Here is a 13,433-nt window from a genome sequence, read left to right as displayed (position 1 = left end):
TGACCTAGTTATTGAGAGCCTTTATGCCTTTGCATTCATTGTATCTGTACCACCCCTTTTGAAATGTTTGTAATAAATCCTTGGCATTTTTATTTATGCTCTAGTACTCCATAATTATGTCTGTCCTTACCTGATTTGATATGTTGTCAGGTGCCTTATCTTGGTGACACATTGCCTCGCGGAATTGAGGTTTAACACTGTCCCTAATACATCCAACAGTGGGCGTGCTATTGAGGTAATATGTTGGGGTGTAAAGATTTTTAGGGTTTTCACTTTCCCACAATGGCAAGAGTGGCTGAACCTGCCCATATGTCAGTAGTACATGTGAAATACTTGATGAAAATGAAAAGGTGATATTTGGAACGAACAGTCACGTATTTCCTGAAAATTTTAACTAGTATTTTGAGTTATTTCCTAACAATAACTCACGTCGGTTTGGGGAAATACAATTTACTTAACAATAGAATGCTGGTATTTGGAACACAATGTGTGCTGTTTCAAAACATGGAACAGTTAGTCTTTGAGGATAAAGGCGTTTATTTAGAAAAGAGAAAGATTTTAACAGTGTGTATTTAAGAAATAGTCAAGCTTATATTTAGGACCAAATGATTCCAATATCATAATATATTCAAAGCTCATATGCAATCTTTCATGGAGAGTTGGGTGCTCTTCATGGTGATGTGAATTTTTGTATGGTTGTTCTTTCATCTTCTATATTGATTAAGTTATTTATGACATCTGATTGCATTCTCATCACTGCTGCAGCCTGTGGTCTGGGCCTGTATTGGACCCATATTTATGAAACCTTTGTGTTGTTTGGGCAAGGTGATGCAAGGACTAAGCAAAGGCTACAGTAATATTTACAAACCCACACAACCTGATTTGCATGCCTTTTTTGCATGCCTTTGCATCTCTAAGTGAAGAAATACAATGCAAGACAGCTGCTTACGTTACATTTCAACATTGAAGTGTTCCATGGGTGGAGCAAAGGTATTCCCATACATCCAACCATGGATTTTGGTGCATTACCAGATTTACAAAGATTAGTAAACGTGGGAATGGGTCAAACTGTTATGCCTTCCCAAGTGAGGCACAAAAAGGAGAAATATGTTTCTTTCACCTCATTATTTCCTCTTTCCACTTCTGCTGTATTTTGTAACACACATTTATTTATTTAAAGTGTTTATATAGCGTTGGCAAGACCAGGGGGTATCAGAGCGCTTTACAGACATTGATAGGGCAGTGTTAGCAATTATAGAGTGAAAATGCACACCTTTAGACAATTGCAACATAGCATTTCCTAGAGTGAAACAATACAAATAATATACAGTTTGAGTAAGATATTTTCGTTGAGGGCTAGATGTTGGAACCTGAAGGATTACGGTGGCGATTGATGAGAAGATCGTTTAATTCTCTTTTGAAGCTCAAGAGGAGTTTGTTCGTATGTGTAATGTGTAGGGGGTTCCAGATTTTGGGAGCATTGCCAGAATAAGAACATTCTTGGGCTTTCTACTTATGTTTTTGGGTGGAATGAGAAGTCGAGTGTTGATGCTTCTTAAATTTCTCGACTGGCCTGCCTTGGTGAGTTTTCTGCAAGGTAGTCTGATTTACCGGTGTGGAGGACTTTGTGGGTGAGGCAGGCTGTTTTGAAACAGCAACTGCCTTCGATTGCGAGCCACTTGAGATTATTAAGGGATAGGGAGATGTATTTGTGCCTCTTGACTCCAGTAATCATCCTTGCTGCTGCATTTAGGGTGGATCTTAAAGGAGCCAAGTGTGAGTTCACAGTGTCTGTATGGGTGGCGCTTCTGCAGTCCAGTCTTGACAGAACTATCACTTGGGTAGCAATTTTTAGATCATCCAGAGGGAGGAAGGGCTTAATTTTGCATAGAAACTTTAGCTTGTAGAATGCACTCTTCTCTGTATTTTTTATGGGTAGGTTCATGCACAGGCTTGGGTTCAGGGTGATAACTAGCAACTTGACAGAGTCAGCCAGAGTCAATTTACAATTAAAAGCATCAATTGTGTTTAGCCATTCTTGGACCTGGGTGGTCTGACCATTGTTGGATGGGAGAAGGATTTCTGACTTGCCTTGATTGAGTTTTAGGTGTTTGTTTGATAGCTAGTTTTGGACTTCTGAGAGAGTGTAATTTAATCGTTGTAAGTCCTCTTTGGAGTATATTTCTAAGTAGAGGTGAGTGTCATCTGCCTAGAGGGGATTTGGGATGTTGGCTTATTTGAGTATCATGGTGAGGGGTTCTATGTAGATATTGAAGAGAGTAGGAGCGAGGACTGAACCTTGGGGGACACCCCTGGTTAAGCCGGAAGTATTAGAGGTCAAATTGTTTCTTTTTATTTGTTGAGAGCAGTTATGCAGGTATGAAGTGACCGATTTCAGAACCACACCATCTGCTCCGATTCGTTTTTGGAGGGGGTCTAGTAGCAGCTTGTGATCGACCATGTCAAAAGCCTCTGATAGGTCAAGGAGGATGAGCAGGTAGACTTGAGCACTGGCAAGACTCCTGGGGCCTCATTTATGAGGCCTTGCGTCAGTTTTGCGCTGCGGATGCGTCACTTTTTGTGACGCATCTGCGGCGTAAAACATGCGCCTTGTTGCGCCATATTTAAAAAGTGACGCATCTTGGTAGATGCGTCACTTTTTAAACCCCTGCGCCACATTATACCTGCATCAGGTATAATGTATGCAGAGGGGGCGTTCCCCCGCAAAAAGCCTCGTAATAGTGACGCAGTGAAATCTATGAGATTTCACTGCGTCACTTTTAGGATGCGGTTGCGTCAAAATCTTGCGCCTGCCTCACAGCAGGCGTAAGACTGACGCAAGCCCTTTCACATGGGGCTTTCCCCATGTGAAAGGACGCATTGCTGGAGATGCGTCACTTTTGTGACACACTCCAGCAATGCGTCACTTTTGCGCTTACAGATGCGTCAGAAATACTGACGTATCTGTAAGTCCTTGCGACATGATGCGTCATACATTAAATATGACGCATCATTGGTGTCGCAAGGAGTGCGCAGTGAAAAGTGACGCATCGCTGTTTTCACGCAGCGATGCGTCACTTTTCATAAATGAGGCCCCAGGACACTTCTGTCCCCCTGCAAGGCACTGGTCCCCTCCGTGTGACTGGAATCCCGGGGACCACTCATGCCAGCTGCTTCCCCAATGGTGCAATGGCCCTCTGCTTCCCTGCCCTCGGTAGATGCAGTAACAGTCAGAGAAATATGTTTAATACTGTTTCCTTGGCACAAATATGCAGACAACTATCAAAAACTTCAGAACATGAAATTACTTGTACAAGTCCTGGCCGCATCTGCACAATCTTTGACATGTCAACTTGATGTATAGACACAAGTAGTGTCTCCATCCATGCAACATGATGTGTTGACAAGAGAAAATCAAAAAACAGATATATGCACTTTTATTATTTAAGTATTATTTATATAATTGTTATTCTTTATCACACTCATGTTTATACAGTGGCAGTAGCTTTTCAACTAGGTCCTGATGAAAGCCGGATAGTATCTTGTTTGGCTGAAACATGTTGACCTCCTGCACAGCGCCATAGCGTAGTTATAAAATTTACAACCAGGCTTTTTTTATGGTTAACACTTAGACATTTCCATTAAACTTATTTTTGTCTAAGTCGTTAATTTTAATTTTTTCACCACAGCACTGCACCACACACCCACTAGACCATCTCTTGAGTAACAGCTTGACTAGAGATTTCAACCCCACATCCATATCCGCACCATCTTTGGATGGTTGGGCGGCCGGTTGGATGTACTAACAAACATCCCATATGATGAAACTCCGCCACAAGGGTGGTCTGATGGGAATATCTCAGTCAGCTGTAATACTCTTCACTATTCACACATTCTAGTTTTCTACAGTTTCTTGTACAGCAACACACATCTGACCGATCATTTCCTTTTGTGTTTGTTTCTAGTCCTTATTGTTGGGAAATGAAATGATAGGTTGTTAAATATATTCCCTTGACCCTCCTGATATTCTGTTTTTTGATATTTAGAGCAACTCAGTTGCGGGTCGTTCTTTTAGCGTGAACAAATCTGTTCATACGCTTTCTTTCGCTCATTCCTCCTTCCTCTGTGGTTTGTCGTGTCTGCTATGGCTGACTTCATGGGATTACCATTTGATGATGAAGCACTGAATTCAATCTTGGAGAACAATCCAAGCTTGTTAGATTCCTTGCCCGACACTGTGGTTGCCAAAAAAGATGACTGGCTCACTTTATTGAATCTAAAGAAAAACCTCTCCCGGATCTCTATACACGGGATAATAATGGCCGAATACCTACGTGGAAAATGCTAACCAACTTGCCTTATTGTAACAAATACCCCACAACTCTTTCTAACAGATAAAGAGTTGCTTCGCGACTGGTCCCTCATTGCGTGGCGGTGCACATGGGATTGGTTGATCCTCATAATTAACACCGCAAAGAAAACTGCTGATGCTATTCTTATTGAAATCCTGCTGCTTGAGGGCCAAATTAAAACCACACTCACAAGCCCCATTTTAAAAAAACAACTAGACGAGACCAACAAGGCGAGCAAAGATTACAACAATAATATTCTCTTCTCCAAACTAGAGAAATGTAAGAAAGACTTAGCACGTTTTTCCATGACAAAAATCTTTCCTTACACTAGTGATGACTGGGTGGCCCCATATTTTAACAATAGGGGCAGACGTTATGGCTCCAACTACTCTTCATCTGGGTCTGAACAGGAATCTGACTCTTAGAACTCTGGTGCAGGGGTCTCACGACCCAAAAGAGGAGCACAACAGCGCAGTTTCAACAAAAGAAGAGGAACACAGGGGTTCTATCAGAACCAAGGCCAATGGTGGCCACCGGGACCTTGGGGTTTTCAGCCACCCTTTGCACAACATATGCAGGCATTCCCTCCACATCCTCAATTTTTTCATGACCCGTCTTTTTTAGGGCAGGGCCGGGGCCGCAACTACGGCAGGAGAAGAGGACAACAGAATGTCCCATGGGAAACAGAACAGACTTCCCCCAACACCAGGAGCCGGAGGGTAGCTCAGGCAGCAGCGAATACGACTGCGACAGGAACTTAATAGTAAATCTTAGTTCTCGTGAACTGTCACTCGATGAACAAACAGTATTGAGAAAAGGTCTGGGGTTTGTACCCACAAACAAGGGCGATCCTTTTGAGACCCGTTGCGAACTGGAAAGATTCTTTAGAAAAGTTCGCCTTCATTTCTTTTTTAACACACAAGAGAATGTTCCATCTACAGAGACACATGATCCGTTGATCAATACAGGGCTAAGCCCTAAGTCCATCTTTACCCCCTTGGGACATCAAGTTCCTCCCAAAATCACAGCGTTCGAGCAAGCAGTGACTCACGATGTCATGGCATTTTTTGAAAAGGATCGACGTGATTTTCAGAGCCTGACCGCAAGAGAGAAAATTGCACTAGTCCACCTATCCACCGACCAGTCCGTTATCATAAAACCGACGGACAAGGGTGGTGCCATAGTTGTTTTGGATATGACCACCTATCGCCAAGAATGGCAAAGACAATTGGACAATACAAACTCCTACCAACCTCTGGCCAGTGATCCCACCCCTCGCCTCCTCACTGAGATTAAGACCCTAGTGGAGGAAGCGAGTTCAGAAGGGTGGATCACACCTCAAGAAGCCAAATTTTTGGTCACCAACAAACCAGTCATGCCCGGGTTTTATTGCCTACCAAAAATCCACAAACCTACTCGGCTGCCCCCAGGACACCCGATTATTTCGGGCATTGGATCCTTATTGGAGCCTTTATCCACTTTTGTGGATTTTTTCCTAAGGCCTCTAGTTAAAGAAATGGCAACTTTCTTGCAAGATACGGCCGATGTTCTTAGACTCTTACCCGAGGTACAATTTGACGTCGAGACTGACCTCTTGGTCAGTTTCGACGTAGAGTCTTTATATACCTGCATCCCGCAGGAGGAAACTTTGGAAGCCATTAGAACTCTCCTTGCCGCACGGGATCTACAAAGCATCACTCCAGTGAATTTTATCATGGATTGTGCCAGATTGGCAATGATGGAAAATTACTTTAAATTTGAAGACCAGATCTATCTTCAGACCTCAGGAACATCTATGGCGAGTATTTTTGCCCCCAGCCTCGCCAACCACTATGTTCACCTGTTTGAACAGAATCATGTTCTCATCCATAGCAACCCGTTTTTCCACCACGTGGTGCTATGGAAGAGATACATAGATGATATTTTCGTGGTCTGGCGAGGTACACCATCAGATGTAAAAGCTTTCCATGCCTGGTTGAATAACCAAAACCAGTATCTCAACTTCACTGTTGAGTTTAGCCGGGTACAACTGCCGTTTTTGGACATCCTCATCTTCCCTAAAGATGGTACACTTGAATGTGAATTGTACAAGAAACCCATGTCAAGAAACTCACTGTTGGCCTTTTCTAGTCATCATCCTCGGGCCCTACGAGAGAATCTCCCAGTGGGTCAATTTTTGAGAATCCATCGTAATTGTTCATCCAAATCTTCCTTTGATAAACATGCCCGTATCCTGTCTAAACAACTTCAGGATCAGCAGTACCCACGCCACCTGGTACGTAAAGCATGGAAAAGGGCCTCGAACAACAACAGGGAGGCTCTTTTGGATAAAAAACCAGTGAAGGAACCGATTGATAGGCTCACTTTCGTTAGCACTTTCAATGTCCTTTCAAATACAATCCAAAAGACAGTTCGAAAGCATTGGAACATTTTGAATACAGCAACAACCAGCATCTCTCTACCTTTGTTTTCTTTTAAGAAAGCACGTAGTCTCAAAGATAGTTTGGTCCATACAAGACCTAGACTTAAAACAACAGATACACTTAACACCTTGTGGAATACACAACCTGTACGTGGACATTTTCCATGTGGTACCTGCAGTGCCTGTCCCCAGACGTACAAAACATACCAATTGTAACACTGAAGGGGTTATATATATGATCACCTGTCCTTGTTTACTAAGGTATATTGGTCACACTACGCGTAACATGAAGGTTCGCATTAGCGAACATAAGAGCACCATCCGGTGCCAGAAACAGTCGACTCGTCTTACCAATCACTTTTTGGAAATGAAGCACAAAGCAGAGGATCTGAAATGGGTAATTTTAGAACATCCTTACATTCCGCCCCATATCAGCGACAAGTCTAAATTCCTTTTCATTAAGGAGCAAAAATGGATATTCAAGCTCCGTAGTGACAGTAGAGGATTGAATGATTCAATCCCCTGGATTTCTATATGATTGAATCTAAGCGCACACCCAGATATGTTCTCATATATAAGGAGTATCGAGAAGTATAGCATAAACATGGGCAGCTACAACATACAGCAATATGACCAATTTCCAGCAATATCGAACCCTACCGCCAAAAACACTTCTCTGCTCATTCTATCTAAGATGAATATATAATAAGACTTGCCTACTATTGCAAGGTATTATGTGAGCTTAATTCTTCACCTTAATCAAACACCTATGTGGGCTCACCACAACATTGATGGCTTCTAATTTCACAAATTTCCATTAACCTTATCAAATCCCTTTTTTTGACATACCACAGCTGGACTATGGAATTTCGTTTTTTGCAGCCTTCTGTGCGAGACCATCTGTCCATACACAAAGTAGAAAGGTTTATTCCCTTGAGCGCAAGCACGACTACACAGGGTGCGCTTTATCTCTTACACGTTTTTCTTGAACACGTCGTGTAACGAGAGACAGAGGATCGGTACACTTTCCATGCACGTGCGCTATTACATATCAAGCGCGTCCCGTGTTAGTACGGGTCTTTGTCATCTTAAACACGCAGTGGACTAGCATACTTCCTACGCGCATGTGCGATTCAACAGCATGCGCGTCCAGTTGTAGTAGGAGTCTTCCTTAATCGCGAGCACGCATGCGCGCGAGAGCAAACGCTAACGCTGCGGCTCGTTTTATCATGCAAGTCTTTACTGAAGGCTCGATTCCACGGTAATCGTTTACATGCGCCTTCCCATCGGCGCCCACACAATCGTGATTTTTGGCGGGGGATTGGTACTTTGTCAGCTTAATTAACCAATCACTGCCTAGATAAAAGGGAGGAGTCCGGTCCCAGTCAGAACCTCCACTCCCTCTCGGATGACAGAGAGAGGTACCGACGAACAGGTAAGGACTCCTCCTGGGAATCTCTTGGGCTAAAAATCTTTTTTTAAATATTTTTTAAACCTAACTCCCAAACCTGAATCCCTCTACCCCAGAGAACATAGGGTAATCATTATGCTTCTCCCTGTTGTTTTGCTATAGTTTAGACTGATTGAGCCCACAGTAGGATTGAGAGTAATAGGATGCTAGAGCCAGCAGGCAGGGCATATAACCTTGAGATTTATGCCCCTTTTTTCCTTTATTTTGCACCTTAGAGCGGGGCCTCATATTTCCCGAGCGGTTGCCGGGCGAGGTGAGGTCTTTCTCCACGCAGAGCGCGGTGCGTACACACAAGTAGTCCATTTGATAAAAACTGTTGTGTGTAAGAGTTAATACACTCCTAATAAGCTAAGTACAATATTCCTTATGCTTCGTGTGTTGTCTGTACAGTTTCTTGTGAATAACTGGATATAAATGTGAATATTGTTTGTCATTGTTGTTTTTCCATAGGTTTGAGAAACTATGTACATCTCCATTGTGAACACTGGGGCTCCAGGTTCCTGGTAGATATATGCACTTGTATTATTTAAGTATTATTTATATAATTGTTATTCTTTATCACACTCACATTTATACAGTGGCAGTAGCTTTTCAACTAGGTCCTGATGAAAGCCGGATAGTATCTTGTTTGGCTGAAACATGTTGACCTCCTGCACAGTGCAATAGCGTAGTTATAAATTTACTACCAGGCGTTTTTTTATGGTTAACACTTAGACATTTCCATTAAACTTATTTTTGTCTAAGTCGTTAATTTTATTTTTTTCACCACAGCACTGCACCACACACCCACTAGACCATCTCTTGAGTAACAGCTTGACTAGAGATTTCAACCCCACATCCATATCCGCACCATCTTTGGATGGTTGGGCGGCCAGTTGGATGTACTAACAAACATCCCATATGATGAAACTCCGCCACAAGGGTGGTCTGATGGGAATATCTCAGTCAGCTGTAATACTCTTCACTATTCACACATTCTAGTTTTCTACAGTTTCTTGTACAGCAACATACATCTGACCTACAAGAGAAAATACCATTGATGGTGCCAATCAAATGCATCTCACATTCAATTTTGTGCATCCACAACTGCAGGCTTACTTGCAAAAGAGCTACACATTCAATGGTGTAGTGTCCCTCTGAAGTTAGGTTGTAAGTCCCTAACCACCACAAAAAGAAAAAATAGTAACATGCAAAATTGGAAATTACCTTACATTCATACACTAACATCTCCTTGCCATGCAGATCACAGACATTGGATCAGTAGCTTCTCAATCCCAAAGCATCCCAGAGCTGTAAGTGGACGGCACACCTATGCTACGCCTCCATTGGTCATGAACACTGCTGTCCATTGTCACATGGTGCAACTGTGATGAACACATCAGTGGACTTCATATGTGTCATATATGTCAGATGCTGAATGTTTATCAGTAAGTAAGCCCAAGTTCCAATTGTGAATAATGTTCAAGCACATTGGCCTGTCTGTGCAATCTCAGTCAAGGGGCCTGCTTGTGCTAAGAAATCTTAAGGCATTAATCTGTCAATGTCAGTGCAAGCCTTTGAGGACAAAAGGCATAAAAAAGCATATATTATGGAATGTGGGAGTGGCATCCACAAGGACAGGGAATGTTTGCCAAAGGCATTGTCTGTTGTCTGACATACCTATATTGGGCTGACTGCTGACACACAGGGCACATCTATTTCTCCAGAGCACACTCAGTGATGCAAACCAGTTGCCACACCTTTGACTCCACTGATGCATATGTACACATATCCTCAATACACACACAATAAGCACTGCCACTCAGAGTGACCTAGGCTGACTTCAACACATAACTGTTGCCACATTTCAAATTTCAAGACACCGTGATCCCAAAAAAACGCATCAACACTTGGGGGTAAACACATTCACCCTGTACCCACTTAACATCCACCCTACACTGTCTTCCCGTCACAAATGCATATTTGCGTGTACACAATGTTTCAAATAAAATGAGCTCAGACAGAACTGTACTCATTACCATCTACACCATCAGTGCCTTATTGCAGCTGTTGTGAATGTATCTTCCAAAACAGTAGTGGGATGCCATGCTGCTGATAGGCAAGTGAAGGTTGATGTGGGATGCTGTTTTCTGTATCATTTGGCTTAACCCAACACATGGGTCAAGATGATAGACCACTGAATAGCATCCTGAGTGCTCAAGTGGCCATAACGTAAGCCACACCCACACCAACACTATACAGACTGTTCTTAACAAATTGGAACCATTTTATTCTGCGTGAGCCATTAAGCTTTGAGCAATCCAATAGGATTTCCTGCGTTAACTTCAGTTTCCCTCCTCCATACTGAGTGCCACAAAAGGGAGGGGGCAACATAAATCTGGTCCGAGAGACAAGGGACATCTAATTCAATATAGCAGTTGAAGGAGGAGCAGGAGTGGGGAACGTCTAGCAAACGTTTCCGGAACTTGTTCTATTTTGCTTGGAGACTAGATACAGATGCTACACCCCACACTGCTGCTCCATATGTTGCAACTGAGGCTGTTTTCACTTTATATATCTTTTTTATGGTATCTACTGGTTTAGAGCCCAGTTTCCCAATGAAGCTAACCATTGCTTCTATGCTCCTTTCCATCATAGGCCTCTATTAACCGTATTTTCTTAATCAAAAAGTACCCCTAAGTAAGAGAATGATTCAACTACTTCCAATTTCCTCCCTTCTATGTTCCAGTTGGGTGGTTTCTCAGTCTAGCTGGTGCCACAAGCATGAACGACTTGGTTTCATTGACTTTCAGATCTAAATTATTAATTGATGTTGCATAGGTGTCTATTAGTATCTGCAACGCATACCCAGTCCGGGCCTGCAATACCGCATCATCTTCATAAAGGAGCCGTGGCACAGGAGCAGAATTAATAATGGACACGTCAGCGGTGGACCCCTCCAATGTAGCCCCCACACAAGGTAGAGGGTTGAATAGAAAGGGGGCAAGTACGCACCCCTGCCTGACACCACTGGCAATGGGGAAGAGTCTGGAACACTCCCCCTCTCTCCCCATATGCACGCAGGCCATGGTAGAGGAGTACAGCTCCAAGATAAAATTAATTATTTTTTTACCTATGCCCATATCGTCCATTATGGACCATAGCTTCATATGGTCCACTCTGTCAAGAGCGGCCAACAGATCCATAAAAGCCATGTAGAGATGGCCTTCTTTAGCTGCCGTATGTCTGGCAACCAGCAGGTTTAAATTGAGGCACTGATTCACTGTCCCTTTGTTCTTTCTGAAGCCGTACTGGGTTTGAATTAGTATCTTATTTTCCTCCGCCCAAGCCTCTAGCCTATTTAACGAAAGATGGCCCATTAATTTTGCTGTACTATCTAACAGCAATATTAGGCAGTAATATTTTGCTAGCGCTGTGTCCCCCTTTTTATAGATTGGTATGATCACAGACTTTTTCCAGGAGAGGGAGTCATGAGATTTACACACAGCTTTGAAGACATTAGTGAGTAGCAGTGACCCGAGCTCCTGATTCATTAAAAAGAAGTCTACTGGCACACCATCGGGACCAGCCGCCCTCAGTCTGTTACATTGGTTCAGTGCTATTTTTATTTCATCCAGAGTGAAAGATAGTTAGTTCCTCTGGGCGAATCTGGTAGGATAATACCTCTAGGACAACACAGGCATTACAATGCCATCCCTTTACAATGCGGATAATACACTTTTTACATTAGAAGGCATGCCATTATAATGGTTCTCACTCACTGACAAGCACCTTCCCTGATGTACTCTCACGGTGGGGTTAGATTACTTATTTTTTGGATGTAGGAAAATGGGATGTAATGGCTCACATTGTATTGGCATGCATTTTAATGTAAGATGCCTTGTATCTACCTCGTTGTACAGGAATGCGTTGTATGTGTTTGCGTTATAATGTTATATATCCTGTTATTTGTTTAGGTAGGTGTTATGTGATCTGATCCTTGTACTCTGTACTACAGTAGTGTTGTGTAGTGAATGGGACATGGTGAAATGCCTCAATTACATCTCCTTGTTCTGTTGTTGTAGATTCTTTCACTCTGTAATACCATAACTGGCATGTCATATATTGACATCATCTGCGGAATGTTGCTGTTCTGCCATACACATTGGACGTGATGTATCCATGGGAATGTCTGACACTGTGAGTACAAGTAACTTGCACTGCAATGGGAAGGCTGTTTTAAGTACAACTTGCTATTTATGATGTGTTGTGTGTTGGTGCATATCCTATATCTTCCCTCGCATTCTTCACCGCATTGTGTCTGCAAACCAATACATGTTTTTCTACTTTTAACTAGACAGATACCTCTCTATGTACAAACTGTATGTAGATGTCCATGCGTGTCACTATTGTATGTGACAGACATCATGTTGAAGCACATATACATGGCCCAATGATATCAATGGAGATGCAGGCACAAGTGTTTGGAGTGTACCAGTGCAGACTTGCTGTTTAGACCCATTAATGCTGTGACTGGCTGTGTAAAGTGTCTTGTGGCATACTTGACATGTCTGTGGCCTCACTGATGACACAGCAATGAGATTAATTGGGCACTGAACAGTGCATTGTGTTTCAGAAACATACTTGTACTTGAGATGTTGCTTTATGTGAACTGTGGTACAGCATCTTACACTGGTGACACATGTGTGTTGTCACTCTGTGGATGTGATTCTCCTCACAAGTACCTATGTTTGCAACAGTGTAATAAAAATGTGTTTGTTTTGGACTTCAAGGTCTGTAAATATTGTTGTTTGGTGTACTCATCTGCTATATTGGCTAGAGCCTGGCCGGATTGTTTGGCACATAATGACATTTTTTAGTAAAGTCACAGATAAGTTTACATTAAACTGATTCTGAAATCCATGCAACTCTGACAAATGGATGCATGCTATGTAATTGTTTATTGAGGTGCATGACAATGATTTAACAAATAATAAATTGCAACAGTGGGAAAGGGAAAACAGAGGGGTTGAGTTGTCCCTGATGGTGAATATATACCCATAGGAGTTGAAAACACATTGCTAATGTCCACAGTCCAACACACTCCTGCCATCAGAAGGGAAATGTGGGACAGGATAGTACACAAAGTAAATGACCTGCACACAACCGGGGTCATCATTTGCAGCTCTGCTTACTGGCTTGGGGTGGT

This window comes from Lissotriton vulgaris, chromosome 9 (genome assembly GCF_964263255.1).
Source record: "Lissotriton vulgaris chromosome 9, aLisVul1.2, whole genome shotgun sequence".
In the NCBI taxonomy this organism is placed as follows: domain Eukaryota; kingdom Metazoa; phylum Chordata; class Amphibia; order Caudata; family Salamandridae; genus Lissotriton; species Lissotriton vulgaris.
Note: the sequence above shows the minus strand (reverse complement) of the source record.